This window comes from Saimiri boliviensis, chromosome 9 (genome assembly GCF_048565385.1).
Source record: "Saimiri boliviensis isolate mSaiBol1 chromosome 9, mSaiBol1.pri, whole genome shotgun sequence".
Lineage (NCBI taxonomy): Eukaryota > Metazoa > Chordata > Mammalia > Primates > Cebidae > Saimiri > Saimiri boliviensis.
In genome coordinates, this window is record NC_133457.1 from 19,904,565 (window position 1) to 19,928,543 (window position 23,979).

At 38.3% G+C, this 23,979-nt stretch overlaps 1 protein-coding gene across 2 annotated transcripts in view; it reads right to left on the reverse strand.

Annotated features, from left to right (window-relative positions):
• Positions 1 to 23,979, reverse strand: part of SSR3 (signal sequence receptor subunit 3) — a 270,342-nt gene that overhangs the window by 100,055 nt on the left and 146,308 nt on the right. For both annotated transcript variants that reach the window (XM_074405547.1, XM_003925004.4), the window contains one exon: positions 13,858 to 13,949. The gene's annotated coding sequence lies outside the window, so the exon portion shown is untranslated. The remainder of the gene's footprint in view (positions 1 to 13,857; positions 13,950 to 23,979) is intronic.

Genomic DNA, 23,979 nt, shown 5'->3' on the forward strand with positions numbered 1-23,979 from the left:
TTTATTCTATTTATGCTGTTTCAAGGAGGCTTGGAAGTCCAAGATTAAGGCACTAGTAGGTTAGGTGTCTGGTGAGAGCCAGGTCTCTGCTTCCAAGATGGTGCCTTGAACTCTGCTTCTTCCTGAGGGGACAAACACTCTGACCTTGCATAATGGAAGACATAAGTGCAAAAGGGCCTACAGTGTTTCCTCCAAGCTCTCTTATAAGGTTGCTAATCTATTCACAAGGGCTCTGTCCTCATGACTTAATCACTTCCTAAAGGCCCCATCTCTTAATACTATCACATCAGTGATTAAGTTTCATAAGAATTTGGGGGAGATACATTCAGACCATAGCACCAGGCAATGAGGTTCGAACCCCTTGCCTTTACTTTCCTATCCTCATTCCCAGCCTCAAACAAAAATCAGAATATTTTTTCAGAATCATTTTGAAAGAGCTATTTTAAGCTTTGGCTTCCCTTCTCAAAAATGGGTCTGGGTGCGGTGGCTCAGGCCTGTAATCCCAGAACTTTGGGAGGCTGAGGTGGGTAGATCTCTTGAGGTCAGGAGTTTGAGACCAACCTGGCCAACATAGTAAAACCCTGTCTCTACTAAAAATACAAAAATTAGCCAGACATGGTGGTGGGTGCCTATAATCCCAGCTACTTGGGAGGTTGAAGCAGGAGGATCACTTGAACCTGGGAGGCAGGGGTTGCAGTGAGCCAAGATCGCACCACTACACTCTAGCCTGGGCAACACAGTAAATGAGACTCTGTCTTAAAAAAAAAAAAAAAAATTATTAATGGCTCTCTTTTTCCTATAGGAGGAAGACCAAATTCCTCAGCTTGGAACTCAACTTTGACTACAATCTACCTTTTAAGCCATAGAATTCATAAAATAGGGCTAAGACTCAAATGCCAAGCAGGGCTGGGAAGATAATAGAAGTGAATAATATGGGTCCTATATAAACAGTAAGGAGTAGCAGGGACTGTGGCAAATGGAAGAGCGTGAGTGCTGTTTAAAGGCGAAAGGTGGGCATTGCTATAAAGAAATTTGGGCCAAAGGTTGCCAGATGTTCTCTTTATTCAACAGTAGCTAGAAATATAAATATTTAGGCAAAATTTTCTGAGTTTTTAAATGTTGGCTCAAAACAAAAAGTAAGGTGCAGAGCAAATAAATTATATCTGCAGGCTGGATCCAGCCTCAAAGACATCTGTCTGGAATTCTGCCCTCTCTAGCAACCAAATTGGTTTATTCACTGTCTATCAAACACTCCTTACAAGTTTTTTTTCCACTGTTCCTGTTCAACCTGGCATGGATTCTTTGCTGGTCTTCATCTGGAAGTCCTGGCTCCTTCTAGTCCCTTTACTTCCTACACGAAGCTTTCTCAGGCAACTCTGACCCTGAGTAATCTTTTATCTCTGCTCTCATAGTACTCATTAGCCCCTGGCCAACACAGAGAGTAAAATAACTAAGCCAAGTGTTACAGGAACTGGGTCACACTGCTCCCTGCTAACCAGTTAGGTGACCTTGGCAAGGACCTACATCTTTCAGAGAATCAATTTTCTTATCTACAAGTTGGAGCCAATAATTTTTGTTCTACCCCAGGTAGACTTCAGATAAAATAACACAATTGTAAACTGTAGAACACAATATAAATTTATAATCATAAACCTATGTAGTGTCTTTTATATGGCCCGAGAAGCATGTTCCATTTTCCCGATCCATTCAAATTTCTACTCTCCTAGATAACTATTTCATACCCTTCTTTCTCTCTTCAAAACTTCATCCCCAGGCTAGGCTGATAACCTTTCATTTTCACTGAGGAAATGAAACCAATCAGAAAAGAATCTCTACAAGTTCCCACCAACGCATCTACCGCCCACCAGCACATGCATCCAAACTCTGCCCTCTTTCATTACTATGGATGATTCTAACAAAGATCTAAGTGTGCATTTGATCCTATTGCTTCTCACCTACTGAAGGACAGTTCTTCAACAGTTCTCCTTTGTCCTGCATCATCAGTTTTTTTCTTTCTACAAGATTTTTCTCATCAGCTTAGATCTTTCTCATTGGCCTATAAAACTTAGAGTAAACAAACAAAAAAAATCTGTCTTGATTCTACTGCTTCTTTCATGTATCTCTTTTATACCAAAACTCAAAAGAGTTGTCTGTGATAGTTGCCTCCAATTCCTCTCTTCTCATTTCCTCTTCCTCCATTAGCTCTGACTTTCTCCCTCTGTGTAGATCCTACTCTAATCAGGCTTTTGCTCCCATCCCTCCATCCATATTGCATTTGTCAAAATCTCCAGGCCCTACTACACTGCTAAATCCAGTGGCCAGTTCTTAGCCTTCATCTTATTTGGCTCTTGAGCAACATTAACAGAGTTGATCATTAGGTTCCAGAATACCACACTTATCTGCTTTGTCTCCTACCTTGCTTTTAATGTCCTCTGTTGTCTTTGCTGGTGCCTTTTCATCTCTATAACATCTAAATGTTGAAGTGTCCCAGGTCTCAGTCCTTCAACCTTTTCTCATTTCTTTTGCATTAACTCTCTTGGTGATCTCATCTAATTGCATGGCGTTTAATGCTATCCCAATACTGATGATTCCCAAATTTATAGAAGTCTAATCTTTCACTAAACTCCTAACCTAGAAATCAAACTGCCTATTCACTTGATGCTAATAATGATCTCAAACTTAGCACAGCCAAACGTGAGCTCTAGCTTCCCTTCATATCCCCAAATCTCTCCTCCCAAAGTCTTTTCTTCTTCTGGCACAGCCCATTCCTTGATCCAATAAATATTTATTGAGTAACTATTTTGTGCTAGAGCCTGGTACAGATGCTTATAGGCTTACTGATGCCCTGGGAGTAGAAACAGCGAAATTCACGTAGGGTTGGCATCACTCATGTTGCCTCCAGTTTTTCATGCTCTCAGCTTTTAGTTTCAAAATATATCCAGAGTTTCACCACTTCTTATTACTTCTACTGCTGTGATTCTGAACCAAGCTTCCTTATCTCTCACCTGGCTTATGGCATTACCCACCTAATAGCCCTCCCTACTTTTTTACACTTGATCCTCTATGGTCCATTCTCACACCAGCAGCCAGAGTGATCCTCTTAAAATGCAAGTCAGCACATTGTCACTTTGCTGCTCCAAATCCCCTGATGGTTACTACTCATCTCACTCCACAGAAAGCCAAAGTCACTACAGTGGCCAACAAAGTCTTTCGCACATCTTCTGATTTCTGATTGCTTCTCTGACCTCATTTCCTACAGCCCTCTCTCTTACTTATTGTGCTCCAATCATTCTGTCCTGTTTCTTGTTGGTTTGGTTAATTCTTTTCTCCCGTCCTTCCTTCCTTTCTCTTTCTTTCTTTTCTTTCTTCTCTTTTCTTCTCTTTCTTTCCTTTCTTTGAAGAGATGAAAGAATAAATGAAAGAATGTTTACATGCCACTAAAAATAAAACCACTGTGAAGGACTTTTCCTCCCTCTCTCCCTCTCTTCCTTCCTTCTTTCCTTCCTTACTTTCTTACTTTCTTTCTCCTTCCTGGAATCTTTTTGGCATGATCCTGTCTCAGGCCTCTGGACTTGCTATTCCTTCTGCCCACAGGCTCTTCCTCAGATATCGTCATGGCTCACTCCCTCAACTCCATCACATCTTTACTTAAGTGGTACCTTCTTAGCAAGACTTTCCCAGGTCCCCCTATTAAACACTAATTTCCCTTTCTCCTTCATGCGTAGTCCCTTACATTCCATATACTTAAAAAAAAATTTTTTCTCTGTTGTTAGATGGTATCAAATCTATTGCAGTTGTCAACATCTAACATGCTATATATTCAATTAAATTGGTTTTATCTGTCTCCCACACTAGAATGTAAGTTCTACATGAGCAGGAATTTGTTCGTTCATTTGTTTGTTTGTTTTTGTTGATTTGTAGCACTGAAACAGCACCTAGCAAATAGTAGACATTCAATAAATATTTTGGGGAATGAATAAATGAATTTGGCAACTGATCTTGTCATCTCTTTGTATTTTTTAATTTCATGTGCATTTTATTAGCCTTTCCTGTGAATATTTTAATACCTTTTACCAAATTATAAAATCATGAATTTACGTCTTCTTTTTGTCCCATAACCCAAATAGTACTTCCAGCTGCACATAGAAAGTTCCTTTAAAATGGGAACATTTTCAATAGTTCTATTATTCCCTAGACTTCAACTCATGAATTCTTTCTTTCTTTCTTTTTCTTTCTTTTCTTTCTTTTTTTTCCTTTCTTTTCTTTTCTTTTTTTTTTTTTCTTTCCTTTCTTTTTTTTTTTTTTTTTTGAGATGGGAGTCTTGCTCTGTTGCCCAGGCTGGAGCGCAGTGGCATGACCTCAGGTCACTGCAACCTCCACCTCCCAGGTTGCCTGTAGTCCCAGCTACTGGGGAGGCTGAGGCAAGCAATTCTGGGACTACAGGCAGCCACTATCACACCAGCTAATTTTTGTATTTTTGTACAGGTGAGGATTTCACCATATTGTCCAGGCTGGTCTCGAACTCCTGACCTTAGGTGATTTGCCCACCTTGGCCTCCCAAACTGCTGGGATTACAGGTCTAGTGGCTTGTCTTTCATTTTGCACTCAGCCACATGTAGCCCCAGGTCTACCCAATACTGGGAAAAGGCAGGGGGATTTCCCAGTTGGGTGGAATGGGCAGATCTAGTCACTAAGACAAAGCTGCAGTCAGAAACAACCCAGGCAAACAAAAAAATTGTAGAAATGCAGACTTGTTAATTTACATTTACAAATTATGGCTAATAAATTCTCACACTCCTGCTTGTCTTCACGATGGCCTTGTGGAAAATAAAAAACTAAACTTCCTAGATTGGATTATTGCTATGATGAATTGTTAAAGGCCTCTCTCAGAAGTATTCTAGCCATTCTGGCTAATGACCACCCTCCACTTGCTTGATCCAGTGACAGCAGTGCCCACCTCAACTACCTGCCTTGAGGATATCTCTCTGAGGCATTAGAGAACAGGGAAGTGCATGGATTGGCACAGACTAAGTACTGATTGTATTACATTACATTTCTATTATATTTAGACTCTTACTCATGGTTCCTAACAATCAATTGCTTTGTAATATATATTCTGTCTTCTGTAATACATTATAAGCTTCCTGGGGTTATTATTTATTTATTTTTAACTTATCTCTTGTTATAGTCATCCTTTTCTACTGTCCTCAATCCCTATCTCCCGGAGTTTTGTGTAATGTCTTGCACATAGTAGATACTCTCTTTTGGATAAATGAAAGAATGTCTAGATGCCACTAAGAATAAAACCACTGTGAAGGGCTTTCTCAACCTGGGTAGGCCAGTATTTCCTCTGAACTATTCTTAGGATTAACCTGCTTGATTTTGCTTAGGCAGAACTCACCTTCTACTTCCAAAGTGTGATGGGGCCAGGAGCAGTGGCTCACACTTGTAATCCAAGCACTTTGGGAGGCCAAGCCAAGAGGATCACCTGAGGTCAGGAGTTCAAGAACAACCTGGCCAACATGGTGAAACCCCATCTCTACTAAACATACAAAAAAATTAGCCAGGCATGGTGGAGTGCACCTGTAATTCAGAGGCTGAGGCATGGGAATCACTTGAACCCTGCAGGCAGAGGTGATATTAAGCCAAGATGGCATCACTGCACTCCAGCCTGGGAGACAGAGTGAGACTCCATCTCAATAAATAAATAAATAAATAAATAAATAAATAAGTGTGATGGGATGCTGGTCCATGGGGGGGTTGTAAGAATTCTGTGTCAAGTACAGAAACAGAAAGTAAGATTTAATAACTTTTATAGCAACTTGACATTGTCCTTAAACCTAAGCACATGTTAATGTTTGTAGTAATTCATTTTTATTATATTTTACAGCAACAATTGGTCATGATAAATCAAAAACAATAAAAAAAAAAAAACCCTAGTTGTTCCCTATGGATAGCAAGGAGCACTGTTTGCTTTCAGTAATTTTCTTTATCAAGGTGCTCTGTAATATGTGAAAGGGGAGCTTCCCAAAGTTTTGAACATGCTTTTGCCATGTTGCACAACATTGTAACTATTTCTTTCTTCAAATAGAACTTTCATGTCTGACTTAAGTTTATTTTCAAAATACACAATCACAACATAAAGGGAAGATCAATATCAACGGCCATGAACAGAAGTTAATTATAAAAATAAATGCAACAAAAACAAGGCAAACAAATTAAATTCTAGCCAGAAACCTGACAAAAAGCTCTGAACATATGGCCTGTTAAAACAATAATAATAGTAACAAGTAAGTGTTGAAAAGGTGTTCAAATCCATTAGCTCCAAACTGAAACAACCTCCTTGTTGTAATCAGAAGGAGAGAGAATTAGAGAGGTAGGAACTGTCTCACTATGTTATTCAAGGGCACTTCCTGCCCTGTCATTGTACATCCCAGAGCACCAGCCGCAGTGACCCAGTTTATGAAAGCATGGACAGTGTTTCCAAACCTGGCATAGGATTCATGAGACATGTTTGTTTTAGTAAATAGGTGGCATTTCTAGAGGCTATAAGACATTATTCTTTAAAGATTCTGTGTTTCAGATGTTTGTTTATCAAGGTTTTGTTTTTTGCAACATAGAGCACACTTTCTCTAGAAACAATGATATAAATAGGACCACAGAAGCAAGAGTGCAGATGGATTACTTCACATTTGCAATGAAAAACAGTAGCAAAGAAGGCTGTTGCAAATGTGTGGTGTGTAGTTGTTTCAAACTCACAGGCTTCCTCTGCCCTAGTGGCTGCTGTTTCTAAGCCTCTAACAGGCAGTCCTTTTGGGAGAATGGACAGAAGGGCCAGGGAGAGTCTTTGGCAGAGGACAGGGCTTCTGAAGTCCTTGGGAGGGAAGTGTCAGCCCTCTGACCATTCCCCAAACTTAGCAGTTGTCACAGGAATGGCCCTTTTTTGAAGCTGAGGGGCTTAGTGGTTATGGCCAGAGCAAGAAAGGTGAGAGCATACTGTGAGGAGCGTTCCTCCTGCTAACCTAAATCTGCAGGGAGCCACAGGACAATCCAACTGTCCTTCCTGACGAGTGCTATCACAGTGAGGCTGGGAGTGTGGGGAGGGAGGACATCTGGAAATGTCTCCAATTTATTCAGGGCAGAGGTCCCTCTGACCTCCCTATTCTTTCTTCCCAGTACTGCCTCTGCTTGGAAGCCGGCTGGAGGCATTTCCTTTACCTAGTATTTCACTCTTTCTCCAGAAGCTCAGCAAGTAGCGCTGACAGTACCCTAGGGGACTCCTACGATTTCCTCAGTCTCCAGGGAGATGCCTCCTGAATGAAAGGATCTAAGAAAAGAAACACACAAATACACACTCCTTCCTGTTCTCTCTCCAGCACCAGAATATTTTCTGCCCTGGGCTCCCACACTCAACAGCCTCATTATTCTCTCTGAGATTTTCCTCTCCTTCCTCATTCCCCTGCCTCTGCTACCACTCCCACCTTCCATGCAAATACATGCGTGCCTGCACATAACACACACTCGTGCAGTTTCCACACAGCTACCTCTGAGGGTAGGAACAACCACTAAACAGAGAGGAGGAACTAGATCTTCACCTATCTTGAAAATTTGCCTCAAGCTCAGTAAGTGAAAAACAAAGAAAGCTGTTCTCCAAAGTACTAGAGGGCACATAACTCTTTTCCCATTCCCCTCTTGAGTGTAGGAGCCCAGAGCAGAAAATACTTTCCTCACATTAACCCATCCCCATCCATCAGTGAGCCTACAACTCATTTGAAGGCTGCTGTTGAAACCTAACTTTCCGTAGCCAGGACAGCCACAAAAAGTTATGGCTTCTCTTCCTCCTCCTCCCTTGCTCTACTCTGCCATCCCCTCAGTTTAGGAGACTGTGTCTGGCTTTTCTATTTTTGCTGTTGATGAGATAGATACAGTGCTAAGAGTAAGAGAGTGTTTCAGAATAGTGAGGATACATAGGATGGATTTGTTTTAAACAGTATTTTGGTTATATTTCCAAATAATATGCTGAATATTTTTTCTTCAGTCCCCAGACCTCCTTTCAGGTGATGCATCTTTAAAAATAATGCAATGGGTCCAATTGTTAATATGAAAAAAGTACAATTAAAAACACTACAAGAGCATCGAGAAGCGTGGAAACATCACTGTTCGAAATGTAGAGAGTCATTACTTGAAATATAGTTGAAAACAAAAATATATGGAGTGTTTTTAAAATGTGAATATCATAATTTTAAAATGCCAGTTTCTACTATGCTTTGTTCTGTAATTTTTAAAATTTAACAAGTAGACACTATGATTGGTGTATATTCCTGCCTACAATCTTCCAAGTTAATTGGATTGATGGAAGAACTACTTATCTAAACATAAACCATCTTATAAAAAAGACTGACCAATTCAAATTTAGAGTGAGCTTCTAATAATATATTTATCAGAAAATACCAAAAATGAGCATGATTTGGGGTTTTGCAGTTTAATGAAATTCTGCAGCCTCCAATGCAGAGTAGGAAAGGGTCAAGATATCCTATTTCTCTTTACCCCGAAAATAGAATTGTTATTACATAAAAATTCTATCTGTATTACACAATAAATCTAAATAAATGAAAGAAAACTTTTGCCTATAATGTTTTCACCTCAACAGATCCAACTTTTTGTTTGACCCTGTTCTTTTTTAGCCATTGTGGATAATCACAGTGAGTGTATTCTGCCGTTTTCCATTAATACAATTTCAGAAGCATATTCTGTGTTGCTGTGTGGTCCTTGTAATTAACATTTTAATATCTATGTCATCTTTTAAATTATTTTCCTGTTGTCCAACATACATTTCATAATCTTTTCTGGAAGAAATTATGCAGTGAATCTTTGTTTATTTGGCTTTTTTTCCCCCTTATGGATTACTTGTTCAGAATCCATTCTAAGAGGTAGGATCAAAAGTCAAAAGCCTAGATATGAGGAGGCTTTTATTTCCTCTAGTGACAGAGGGACTCTGAAGTTTCCACCCACAGGCTCCCACCTTTTCCATTGAGATAGATATTTCTCCATCAGCAATGTATCTAGCCACTGCAGGTACCCCCGCTAGAATGCTGGGACAAGCTCAGGGACTTGACTTAACTCATACAACCTTGTTATATGTTACATATAATTCTCTACAAGGAGTATCACCAACACTTTCAGAGTATAAAAAGTTCACTGAAGAAACAACTCATGATCAAGTAGTGACATTTAAAGAGTTCTGTGCCCCTTTAATAAGTGTAAATAGTCCTCATTTTTGTCTTAATTTGCATTTTTTTTTATACCACTAGTGAGGTTGAACTCCTTTCCATGTATTTGTTTACTGGTTATTTCCTCTTGGAAGAAGCATTTCTTTCCCCAGCTCATTTTGTATGGGCATTTTACGGAACATCGATTTTAAGTTTTTTTCATTAACACTAGTGATATTTTCTAGTTTCCTTTTCCTCTTTATTGTAATTCTAAAGTTTATGTTAATGAGTTATATTCACCTTCAGTTCTCACAGAATTGTGTCAGAAAACTTTGGATACTGGTTTTTGTTCAAAGGGCAGATACAAATCACTGATATGCACGTTTCCAAAGACAACAATAGAAAAATATCAAGTGTTTGCATTTTCATAATACGCCAGGTATGAAGAATAGAAATGTTTTTGTCAATGCTAAATTTACATGATTAACTCTTTTTTTTTTTTTTTTGCATCGTATAGAAGGAACAATCAATTAAAATAGATTAGTACTTTGGGGAACCTCCAGGTAGATCATGGGGTTAGAGCCTTTGGAATGTGGAGAGACAGGAGCTGGGCTTTCTTGGGATGGTATAAGATAAAGGCATGTGGTGCAGGATGGACATATGCAGGAAGACTGGAAATCAATGAGGTAAGAGAATTTTTTCCTTTCTCTCTTCTTTCCCATTTACTTCTCCTTATCCCTTTCTTATCACTACATCTTACTTCCTTAGGAAGTTGCTTGCAATTATTTTTAATGTCTTGCTTCCTTTCTCTTCTTTCTGCTCATTCCTTCCCAACTCTTTTTTTTTTCTTTTCTCTTTTGATGGCAGTATAACACAATTATACTAGGGTCAGACAATCTGGGTCCAGGCCCTACCATTTCATATTGTTTGACTTTTTCCAGGTTACACTCTCTGAGCCTTAGTTTATTCATCTGTAAAATGGAACAATAATAATACTTTCTAGAAGGCTGGTATGAGACAAAAGAAGAAAATATTTGAGTGCTTAGCACAGTATGGTAGACTACTTTATTGTTTACAAATACTTGATGTTCCTCCCTTGGGGAGCATTAGACTTCCCAATCCCACTGATGTCAGCCTAGGTCATGAGACTTGACTAAACCAATGAAATATGAATGGAGGTAATACAGGACATTTTGGGGAATAAGATTTAAGAGCCAGTAGGCCATTTGCTGTATTTCCCTTTTCCTTCTACCATAATGACCTGCAACGTTCCAGACAGCTGTTGCTCCATTCTTCAAAGTCTCATAATAAAGAAAATACAGACTAAAGTCAGAGCCAGCACACAATAAAGATCTAAAATATCAAGAAAGAAACCTTTGTTGTTATAAGTCATAAGTCGCTGAGCTTTGGGGATTGCTTGTTATTACAGCAAACCTAGGCTATACTGTCTAATGAACACAATATATGGCATATTGAAAGCACTTAATATTCTATGCTAATATTATTCATGATTATTCTATTTTCTCCTTTTTAATTCTGCTACTATAAATTCTAACTCTGCCTCATGGGATGAAGTAAAAATTTAGGAAAGAAGTAGGTCAGAAGCTTTGAAGAGTTTTATTCCACGTGGTGGTAGGACCAGCCCTGGGAAGAAGTCATATTTAGCAGGCATAGGAAAGAAAAGAGAGTTCCTGAAGATTCCATTATTTATCTGTAACTAATATATGAAAGTTTGACTGGCTTTTTCTGAACATTCACATAACACAAATATGTAACATGGAATATATTTCTGCTTTACATCTACTATCCCTGGAGAAAGAGGATGAATGAATACATACTAAGTTATGAAATGGGTCATAATTAATGTGAAATATATAGAAATGTATTATTTATGAATGCATAAATAAGCACTATTTGCTGAAGTCCTAAAAGCCAAAACCTTTAGAGTCCTTAGGAATATTAGCTCTGGCTTAATTCAAACAGAATAATCAACCCTTGATGTCAGGGGTACTAGTTAAACTATTTTTCATGGTTCCTGAAACTCTTAAAATCTAAATATTTCCAGCATTTTTCAGTGGATTTGCTCCTTTCAAAATTCTCCTCAGATTGTGTAAGATAAAATTTGTGAATATTGCAGTACTTCAGCCTCTTTTCAAAAGTTACTGACTTCTGTTTCTAATCACGATAGAGTAACTGGATCTAGACATACCTTCCCACTCTAAGCAAAATGTATGAACAATTGTTGGTAGTAATTGAACAACAAAATGTAGTTCAGTGCTCTGAGCCCTGAGAGAAGGGAGAAAAATGAGATGAGTCCTGAAATACTACTAGCTTTCTGCTTAGGATACTTTTCATATGATGGTGTGGCATGGCCAAGCAGAGTGTGGCAGTCTTGCCAAGTTGAAGAGGTTAGAAATTCAGAAGGTGGAAACAGCTGGGATTGTAATAGCAGAGTTGCAGGAGGGAGAATTGTATTTAAAAAAAAGAGAAAGCTTCAGAAAATTGAGTAGGGGTAGGGCTGCCCTTGAGATCGTTGCTGAGTAAGTCACCATGAAGACATAGGGGGAAATTCCAAAGAAGCTTCATTACAAAATGACTGGGGAGTTGTAAACCAAACAATTCACAGTGTACTGTTCTCACAGGCCTGGAAGTCATCTGACTTCTTTCCAGCTGGAGAGTATGGCCTTAATGACATCAAATAGCATAGCTTCAAAGTGAAAACATCAAGTGAAAACTAATAGAACTGTGAGGAAAAATAGACAAATCAACAATTATAGTCAGAGGTTTCAATATTTCTCTCTCAATAATTGACAGAACCAGTAGACAAAAAATCAGTAAAGACGGAGAATTGAACAATGCTACCAAACAACTTGATCTAATTGACATTTGTTGTCTGCTCTACCAAACAATAGCAGAATACACATTGTCTTTAAATACATACAGAACAGTCATCAAGATAAGACCATGTTCTGAGCCATTAAACAAGTGTCAATAAATTGAAATCATTCAGAGTATATTATCTGACCCACAAGGGAATTTAATTAGGAATCAAAAATAGATATCTGAGGAATTCCTAATTATTTGGAAATTACACACTTCTAAATAATTTATGCAGCAGAAAAGAAACACAAGAGAAATTAGGAAACATCTTGAAAAGAATAAAAAATAAAAATATGACATATAAAAATTTATGTGATGCAGCAAAAGCAGTGCTTAGAGGGAGATTTATAGCTCTAAATGCTTATATTAGAAAATAAGAAAGGTCTGAAATCAACAATCAAAGCTTTCAACTTAACGGATGATTAAAAAGAGGAATTAAAACAAAGTAAGTAGAAAGAAGAAAATAATAAGGATAAGAGGAGAAATCAACAAAATAGAACACAAAAGATAAAAATCAATGAAATCAAAAGCTGGTTCTTGGAAAAGATCAATAAAACTGTTAAGTCTCCAGCTAGACTGATCAAAAATTTTAAAAAAAACCAACATTAGGAGTTAAAGAGGGAACATTACTACAGATTATATAAATACTAAAAGCATAAGAATGGAATATGAACACCTCTGATAATAAATTTGACAACTTAAATGAAATGAACAAATTCCTTCAAAGACATAAAAACCAAACCTGATTCAAGAAGAAATAAAAACCTTATTAACTTCACATTTATTAAAGAAACTGAAGTTCTAATCCGGGTTTTGCTGCAGGCCCAGATGACTTTAAGTGGTGAATTTCAACAAACTCTTAAGGAAAAAAATGGTATCAATTCTTTACAAAATTGAGGGGGCACATTTCCCAAGCCATTTTGTGATGCCACCACTACTGTGATATCAAAACCTGATAAAGACATTACAAAAAAAGGAAACCACTGACTAATATTTCTCATGGACATAGATTCGAAAATCTTCAATAGATATTAGCAAATCATATGCAGCAGTATTTAAAAGGATACTGTATCATTATCCAGTGAAATCTCAGGAAAATGAAGTTGATTTGAAATTCAAACATGATCAATGTAATTCACAATTTAACAGAAAAAAAGGAAAACACCATATGATCATCTCAATAGATACAGAAAAAGCATTTGATACATGCTTCGTTTATGAGTCTCTTAGCATATCAAGAACAGAAGGGAACTTCCTTAACACTGTAAGGACATTTGCAAAAGTCTACAACTAACCACATACTTAATCGTAAAAGACTAGATGAGAAAACATGGGAGAAAATCTTTGTGAACTTGGGATAGGCAAAAGTTTCTTAGAACAAAAATAAGGACAAATAGGGAATGATAAATTGGACTTCATAAAATGAAAACCCTCTGTTCTCAAAAAGACAAAATTAAGGAAATGAGCAGACAAGCCACAAACTGGGAGAACATATTTGCAAAATACATGCTCGACAAAAGACTGACTCCAGAATATATTTTTAAAAACTCTCAATAGTAAGTAGTTAACTCCATAAGAAGAAGATAAAATAATCTCACGAAACAACGGGCAAATGATTTGAAAATAAGATATATGAATTTTGTGTAAACACAAGACAAGCTGCTCACTATTTATCTTCAAGGAAGTAGAAATTAAAACCACAATGTGTCACCGCTACATATTCATTAGACATTAGAAAGGCCAAAATTAAGAAGACTGAAATACTCACTGTTGGCAAGGACATGGATCATCAGAACGCTCATACATTGCTGGTGGGACCATAAAACACTACAACTCCTTTGGAAAATAATTTTGCAGTTTCTGAAAAAGTTAAACACATGCTTACTATATAACCCCCCAATCTCATTTATAGGTGTTTATACAAAATAAAACATACAACTGCATATATTCTTACATGAATGCTTATGGCAGCTTTATCTATAGTAGTCAAAGATGCAAACAACCCAAGGGTTCATCAATAGATGAACTGATAAACAAATTGAGACCTATACATACAGTAGTATATTACTGTTATTAAAAGAAACTACTAACACATGTAACAACATCAATGATCTAAAAAAAAAGTATACTGAGCAAAAGAAGCTAGATGGAAAAAAAAAAAAAAAGAGTACTGTATGAATGAATTTACATGAAATTCTAGGAAGGAAAATCTATCTAATCTATAGTTAAGCAATTTAGTGGTTGCCTAAAACTAAGGGTTGTGGGTCAGGGAGCATGGACTGCAAAAGGGTGCAAGGGAACATTTTAAGGTGATGAAAATGTGCTATTTATTGTGGTTATAGTATCACTGTAGTCACTTGTTAAAATTCATTGAACCATAGCTTAAATTGGATGCATTTTATTGTATGTCAGTTATACCTCAGTTAAAAAAATTTTTTTTTTTAAGTTTCACACAGTGGTTAAGTGTACATACTCTGATTCTGTCAGCCTGGATTGGAAACCCAGGTCCAACTGTTATTAGCTGTGTGACCTTGAGAAGTTACTTAACCTCCCTTTGCCACAATTTCATCACTTGTATCATCAGGATAATAATAATAGTACCTGCCTCATGGGTTTGTTGTAAAAATTAAATGAATTAATATAACTAAAGTGCTTAGATAGAAAGTGTTAATATTGTTACAGGTGTTTTAGTTGGTCAACTGGCTTCCAGAGGCACCAGTATCTGAAAATGGGCCACTCTTTCCATTGTTTATTCTTTTAATCTCACATTGTTCACATTGCTCATCTCTAGTTTCTAGCAGAGGGTTACACACATGGTAGATACTTGATATTTGTTTAGTGGATGAATTATTTATTAGTGAATAAACATTTATTCAACATATTGCATAAAAAATGTACCTGGTGATAGAGTTTCTGCTTGGGGTAATGGAAAGGTTTAGGAAATGGTGATGATTGCATAACATTGTGAATGTTACTAATGCCACTGAATTGTATACTTAGAGTGATTAAAATGGCACATTTTGTTATAGATATTTTGTCATAATGAAATAAAAAGTTTATATATAACTAAATGGGAAAAAAACCCTACAACTTTGTATTACAGCTTTGCAGAGTTTATAACCTCAAAAGAGTCAATATACTTGTTTCATCTTGTCTATGGCTAAAATATGCAGGAAAATGACATTCATTTGTAAAGTTCTTTAAAGTCTTAAGATGGGGGATGTTTGTGAACATCTCAACAGGAAAAATAAGTGAAATTTGGATCTATCGTGAGACACATTAAGTACCAGGAATGCTTGATCTATCAAGCATTTGTCTAGTAAGATAAAATTGCCACCAACTCCCACACAGAAGCTATAAAAATATAGAAGATTCTGCACCTGTTGGCAAAATTATGAATTGAAATATCTTGAGTTCTGGTGTTAAGTTGCTCAATAACTATGATTAACACCCTTCATCTGCAGAACTTACATAACACGATTTGCCTGCATATCATGAATACCTCTACAGAAACACTGATTTTGTTAATAATGGTCAGTGTTTAGAAAATGTTCTCAAAGTGGCAGCTTGAAAAATATCATTAGTTTGATTATTTCAGACCCATTTAAAGCATATGGATGAGTGTTCATCTTATGTATATAAAATATTTACATATTCTTTTTTTCTTGATGAAAATTACTTCTTGAGAATCCATGCTGCCTAAAATGATTAAAATTACATATACATGTTCAAAGGAAGAACAAAGGGCTTTAGTGTTTTAATTAGTTTGGACTAGTGTGTAGTGTTATTTCGTACCATTAAGGCAGGATAAAAAGATATCCAATAGTTTCACTAAAAAGGAGAGTTTTGTTCATTTATTTCTCTTCCATTTCTCTGTTTACTGCTGCATGACAAGTAGAGAAAAAAGGAAGCGTGTTAGATTCCATGGTGGTGTCTGCTATATATCTTGGCTCAGGTAGACTATCAAAACCTTGATTAACTCATTTTCAAAATACCACTATGATAGAAGTTTCTCTCCCTGAAGGAAAAATTTCTCTTTCTCAAGGAAACCAATTCACTTTTAGTTACTAATCTGCAAAAACACATAGGGAGACTTTCATGAAGAAAAAAAGGTACATATGGTAAATGAACCATATGTATTATTTTCTTTATAAAATATACAGGCTAAAGCTTTGAATGAAACACAAGGTGGGGGGTGGCAAGATATTTTAAATATTTCAAAAACCTCAGTAAAAATTTTATTGACATTAAAACAAAAGTACCTGATCTTGCTTTTGGCTTGCATTGTTACGTTGATTAAATGCCCTAATTAGGGATTAGATATGTCTAATTGGGGATTACATATGATTTAAGGTGAAAAATAATTATCGCATGGTAAATATATTTTGTTTAGCAGGCAAATGTTTTCAAAAATATGAGGTTCTTGTGGGAAAAGCATAATTAACAAATCCTTAGTGATGAAAATGTTGGAAACCACTAGCCTGTACTAATCATTTGGCAATTAATTGTCTTCTCTACTGATGCTGTCAGTATTTATTATTTATTTATGATTTATATCTTAACTTCTGCTGAAAGTATTTACATTGTCTCACACTGCATATTGTTCTTTCAATATTTTGATTATTTTTTAATCTGCCCTATGAAATAATAGAATCTTTAAGGAAAAGGAGTATGGTCTTAGATATCTGTAAGAACATTCTGTTTTTCTAACAGGCAGTTTCTGGCACTTCATGAGTGGTTTCCCTTTGACCTCCTCACTGACCAATGGGTTATTGTAGAATTTTCCTGTTAGATCCATTTGTTGCATTTATTCAACAAATAGTTACTGAGAGCCTACTATGTATCAATTGCTGTACCAAATGTTAAGTTATTAAGTGTAGTTAGGCAAAGGAGATGTATATACGAAGTAGGCTGAGAGTGTTCAAGGAAAAGGGAACAATTTACGCAAAACCTTGAAGCAGGAAAGAACTGGGCTAGCCCCAGGAACTGAAAGGACATCAGGTTTAAGCTCTGTGGGCAAAGAAGAGAACGGAATGAGATGAGCTTCAAGAGACTAGCAAAAGCCAAATCATGTGTGGCCTTGTGGGCCACAGCAAGTTCTTAAATGTTTACTCTCTGGCTGTTCTCAGTGAAGATACTGGGGCAGACTTGGACTGAAGATGTCAGGAAGTATATCAGAGAAATGAGTTTGGAGGTCATTTCCAGAGTCCAGGTGTTGGCTTAAATCAAAGCGGTGAAAGGAGAGTAAAAAGAAGTAGATGTATTTGAGATTTGTTGTGATAATAGGAACCATAGAACTCACAGATGAAGTATATGTGGGAGACAAGGGAAAGGGAGAGGTTTCTGACCTGAATGAAATGAAATACCATTTACTGAGCTGGAAAGATAGGATTGACAAAGCTGGGTGGCTTTCAAGAGAATCAAGAGTTTGATGGAGAGTATGCTACGTTTGAGATGCCTGAGAGACATCGAGAGAGAGAGAGAGAGAGAGAGAGAGAGAGAGAGAGAGAGAGAAGAGACAGAGACAGAGACAGAGACAGAGGTTGAGTTACTAATTACATTTGCAGGTCTGGAGCCTATTAGAAATGTGATTTATCAGCATATATTAATGGTACTTTAAAAAATGTCAGAGGAACTCTGTATTTTAGAAGTTGAAGAGAATAAGACTCTATAGAAACAGCCAAAGTAGAAGGGAAACTAGATGTGTAATGTACTAGAGGTCAAGAGAGGAGAATGGTCAGCTGAGGAGTATGCAGCTGTTGAGCAATGAGCATGAGAACAAGCAAAGAGATTATTCAATTGCATGCTACCAGGGCCACTGGAGGCTTTAACCAGGCAGTTTCAGGAATATCTAGATGCTGAAGTTAGATCAGAGAACATGGGAGAAGTAAAACATTTTGAGACAGCACAAGCAGACAACTCTCTTTGGGAGTTTTGGAGAGTACATAAAAATAAAATTCAAGAGAAGGAGACAGATTTGGGGGAAGGAGATGAAGGCGAGATATGAACTAAGTTTCAGGTATGATGAGCTTCATTCAGGTAGCTACAGAGTATCCAAGTGAAAATATTTTACAGAGGCTGAATTATGACTCCAGAGAGACCCTGAAAATCATCGTTGTGCAGCCCAAGTTGGGATAAGAATCTCTACTCCAGATGCCCTTTTGACATTACCCTGTTTGCTCCTACAGTCTATGCTCAAGGTCCTGACATAAAAAGGAAGATCTGACACAAAACCCCTTTTCCAGGCATAAGTCCTGGACTACTCTGCTCAGCTAGCAACCACTGGCTCTATCTTCTCTCTAGAATCTATAAGCTACCTCAGTCCCTTACCTTGCCCTTTGGCTTTTTTTTCTGCAAGCTAACTTTCTACAAGTAGCATTTCTGGACCACAGTATGTTTTGATCTGATGGGTCAGAGGCAGCTGTGCACCCTCTTAGGGAACCACTGGACATTGGAATGGGGTGTGCTGTGTTTCTCTGTTCTTGCTCTAAATGGCACATCACTTCTGCTTGGTTGCTGTAGCCTTTGCTAAATAAATTAGAAACTTAATATTTCCTGGGATCGGTTAGTGTGGTCTGTTGGGCCATCTGTGGCCCAAGACTTTCCTTCAATATTAGGGAGAGGAGAGAAGTTATGAAAGTCAAAGGAGGTGGGCAGACTTTTGAAAGTGGAACCTATTATATATGACTGCTGAGTTTTCTCAGCACTTTCGTGAAAACTGGTTTAATAAAGATTCCTCATGAGAAGTGCTTTCTCATGAAAGTAGCATACAAGTATATTTATAGGCTTATTTTCCTTTTTTCAAAATAGCTTTAGCATACACCTACTCAAATAAGCTACCAGTTTCATATGAACTGACTCATTTGTCAATAATAAATGCAGATGCCAGTGTGGGGCTGACTACTCCAACAGGAACATATGAAGTATATTGTGTTTTCAGCTTAAGCATGTTGGGAAGCAGTAAACTCTTCTTTTTCTTGTTGTTCTAATGGCATCCACTGACTCAAACATGATTTCTCTGTCCTTAGAGAGGCTGTAAGTTCATTGCAAAGGGGACAAGGACACAGGATGGGCAGAATGTAGGGGAGATGACTGATGGCACACCAAGAAAGGAATATCTCAACTTTATTGTGTTAGTTTTTCAGGGTTGCTGTAACAAAGCATCACAAACTGGGTGGCTTAAAATAATTTGCTTTCTCAGTTGTGGAAGACAGAAGTCCAAAATCAAGGTGTCAGCAGGGCCATGGTTCCTCTTAAACCTGTCGAGGAATCCATCTTTCTCCCTTCATAGCTTCCCATGGTTTTGGCCTTCCTTGGTTGACAGCTGCATAACTCTAATCTCTGCCTTCATTATCACATGGCATTCTCGCTGTATGTCTCTGTGTCTGCATGTGGCCATCTTCTTATAAGGATGCCAATTATATTGGGTTAGGGGCCCATCTTAACTGATTACATATATTTCCAAATTATCATGACCCTATTTCCAAATAAGGTCATATTCTGAGGTACTAAATGTTAGGACTTCTATAGATATTTTCTGAGGGAGATACAGTATAATCCATAAGATTCATATTTACAAAAAGAAAAAAAATGAAAAAGAATAGTTACGGATAATGGGTTGGGAGGCTAGTTGTCCCTATTACTGTTCTCAGATTACTACTTCTTTACTGTTATTTAACAAAAAGAAAAATTGCTTCCTGGATACTCCTGCTATTTGGCTAAATTGCCCTCTCTTCCTTTCTTCTAGTAGATATGGTTATGTACTTATTGATTAGTTACTTCTCACCACTAAATATTGGGCAGAGGTTCTCAAATTTTTGTTGTATATTTCATATTACCTGAGACCTTGGTGAAAACATACAGAAGCCCAGGCCCTATCCTACTTCAAAAAGCACGGGCCCCTCTATCTTCTAATGGCTCCCTAGGTGGATTCTAATACACTCCAAAGTTTAAGGACCACTGGCCTTGGGCTTGCAATCTTTCGAACCCAACTTTTGCCAGCATCATGGAATAATTTATTATCTACAAAGATGACCTAGCCATCACTAAGCCTTCTTATACCTTGACTTCTTCACCCTCAATGATCTTCTAGTCCATTCCATCAGAGCCATCTACTTCTACAGCCACACTCTGGACCTTGTTATCATTATTTTACTAATCTGATATAACCAGTATGATAGTGAATGAACTGAATTTTATAGAGCAGAATGATAACACAAGTTTTCTTTTTTCCCCTAAATTACTGTATTAGTTCAATCTTGCATTACTATAAAGAAATACCAGAGATTGGGTAATTTATAAAGAAAAGAAGTTTGATTGGCTTACAGTTCTGCATGCTGTACAGGCAGCATAGTAGCCTCTAGAGAGGCCTCAGGAAGCTTCTAGTCATGGAGGAAGGCAAAGTGAGAGCAGACATTTCACATGGTAAGAACAGGAACAAGAGTGGAGAGGTGCTACACACTTTTAAACAATCAGATCTTGCAAGAACTCACTATCTTAAGGATAGCATTAAGGGAGGTTGTGCTAAACCATTCATGAGAAACCACCCCCATGATCCAATCACTTCCCACCAGGCCCCACCACCACCACTGGGGATTGCAATTGAACATGAAATGTGGGCGGGGACACAGAGCTAAAGCATATCAATCACCCTTTTCCAACTCCTCTATAGGCTAGTTGTTTCTTGTTTGTTTGTGTTTCTTGTCCCTAGGGCAGACTTACTTTCCTGGCTTCTTTCAGGTCATAAAAATTCTTCTGATAATTCTCAGTCACAAGAATGGTCTCAGTTCCGTAATTAAAATGTTCAATAAAATTTGAATCACACTCATAAAATTTGAGCTTCACTACCCCCTGCTTGTTACTGCAGTAGACTGGAAAACCTGTGGGGTAAGGAGAAGGGATGAGAATACAGACGGCTGCCTCTTCCCTCTCCTTTCTCTCTGTCTGCCGACACCCACCTTTTTACCCCCCAGTTAAACTACCTCTGTGTCCTTCAGGATTGGATCAAAAAAATGGAGGCGAGGTCATCAAGGTCCCACTTGCTAGGCACAGACACAGTCACCCAATGGCAGCCTCTGGTATGGCAGAATCCTGTTGCTCACTCTTTCCTTCACTGGGTATTTTTGTGAATTTTAGGGAGATGCTCCCCTTGGAACATCCTACTATGCTCCCATTGTGAGGGCAATGTCTCTCCTCAGGCTGGCCCCCTAAAATTCTATTCTCAACCCCTGGCCATCTGGTAGCCACTCCCTTCCCTGTAGTCACTTACCCCCCACCAGCCAGTTTTGGAATCTGAGGTAGCTTCAGGCCAGCTTCTCCACAGGCCCACATCTGGCTCTGAGAAACAGTCACCTACCCTTGCCTCACTGCTTGTGGATGTGCAGTTTGTTTCCAATGCCCCTGACCACTTCTCTTTCCTCCCTGCTTTCTCTAACCTGGATGATTTGCACAGAGCTACTCTTACCAGTCCTTAATGCTTTTCAAACTCCAGAGGCATATTTACACCTCTTCAGATTGTTTCAATAAAGTATCCTTATTTGAGCTAAGGAGACAGGATCATCTCTGCCTTCCCCCAGGAGAAAGGGGAAGAAACACTCAAGGCACTCCAACAATTCTCCAAAGAAAACAAGTCTCTTAATTTCTCAACTTCAATATTTGTACACATTACAGATGGTTAAGGAATTAAGGGTCACAAAATCACACTGATCCTCCCTTTGCAAATATCCCTTAGTGATATAGCCCCTCACTTTGGCACCTATTGTTTTCCCTTAAGGTTTTAGGGTCTCCGCCAAAACTAAAAGAGAAAGAGCCCCAACTGAACATTCTGTTCACATAGCACATTGCTCCCTAATTTAGGAAATGATTAGCTTGCTTATTAAACATTTCTCACTAGGACTGCTACAATGACCTCAAGGAGATCCTTCTTAATTCATGGTCCCCTCTATTTTCTCTCTCATTACTAGCCCTCTCATGCTACTAATTCCCTCCCAGGTTAGATTTCATGGTCCGTACTTTCAGTAATTTCCTTGCCAATACCATATATTCTCTTGACTATCTTTTTCTCACATCCATCTGGAAAAACCTCAATCCTGGATGAACTCAACAGCCCACACTCTCCATGCTTGCCCCAATGCAGCTGAGGCACTGGCAGCTGAATTAAGAAACACAAAAGGGCAGGCCAATAGAACTATAATTTTAAAGTCAGTAACTCTGGGCCCTCCACACTGCCAACAATGCTGTTATAGTTCTTTGGCCAGCTGGCTCTCTTATTCTCTGTAAGGGGCATTTCAAGTCTTCCACACTCTCTTCGACTTCTAATCTCCTACTGTGCTGTTCACTCTCAGAAAATACCTCAACTTTTATTTCTTGGAGACTATAAAAATTAAATAACATCTTCTCCCTAGCAAATTTACTATTCAGCCTACACCTGTACCCATCCTATTTTCTTTCCCTCCTATTTATCAGAGCTCTTTCTTTAGTGCAAGACCAACTCCTCTTTTTCTTGTTTGGATCCCATCCCCTCCTACCTTCTTTTTTTTTTTTTTTTTGAGACGGAGTTTCGCCCTTGTTACCCAGGCTGGAGTGCAATGGCACGATCTCGGCTCACCGCAACCTCCGCCTCCTGGGCTCAGGCAATTCTCCTGCCTCAGCCTCCTGAGTAGCTGGGATTACAGGCACGCGCCACCATGCCCAGCTAATTTTTTTTGCACTTTTAGTAGAGATGGGGTTTCACCATGTTGACCAGGATGGTCTCGATCTCTCGACCTCGTGATCCACACGCCTCGGCCTCCCAAAGTGCTGGGATTACAGGCTTGAGCCACCGCACCCGGCGCCCCCTCCTACCTTCTTAAGGAGCATACACCATTAACTATCTCTTCTCCTAGCTTCAACCTCTCTCTTCTGGATTTTTATAAGTATCTAAAGATAGTAGAGTCTCCCCATCTTAACATATCTTTACATTAATAATTAGAATTAGTTCATATATGAAACTTATTTAACCATTCATATTACCTTATAAAGTAGGTATTCCTTTAGCCCTATTTTGTTTGTTTGTTTGTTTTGAGGCGGAGTTTCGCTCTTGTTACCCAGGCTGGAGTGCAATGGCACGATCTCGGCTCACCGCAACCTCCGCCTCCTGGGTTCAGGCAATTCTCCTGCCTCAGCCTCCTGAGTAGATGGGATTACAGGCATGCGCCACCATGCCCAGCTAATTTTTTGTATTTTTAGTAGAGACGGTGTTTCACCATGTTGACCAGGATGGTCTCGATCTCTTGACCTCGTGATCCACCCGTCTCGGCCTCCCGAAGTGCTGGGATTACAGGCTTGAGCCACCGCGCCCGGCCCAGCCCTATTTTTTAAGAGAAAACAAGTTCAGAGATATTCCATAACTTGTCTAAGATCACATTGCTGGTAATTAAAGTGAGATTCAAACCCAGGTGGTTTGATTCCATAGCTTTGTCTAAGTCTCTGGATTCCCTGTTAGCCTGTTTTATTATCTATTGTTTCTCTAGATTTTCTGTTGCATTGTCTTATCACCTTATAATCTGCTTCCTTCCCACCCTGCCACCCTTAACTTTTATTGAGATAAAAGATTTTTATAATTTTTTATAAAAATAGGTATTAAAAAGAGGAAATTGACCAAGAGAAATGGAAGTGAAGGAAAAACACGAAAAGTAGTAACCCTGGAAGTGAAATTCAAATCAAACATAGAGTTATAGAAAAGATAGTTGGTGATGGCAATGTTGACACTGTGATTATTAAAAAGACTCTAGATATGCAGTCAGGGAAACGTAGTAAAGGTAAAATTATCAACGTTAATAAAGGAAGTGGCTGTGACAAAAAAAGCATCAAGATGTCCCAGAGGAAGTGACACTGGCAAAAAAATTCACAA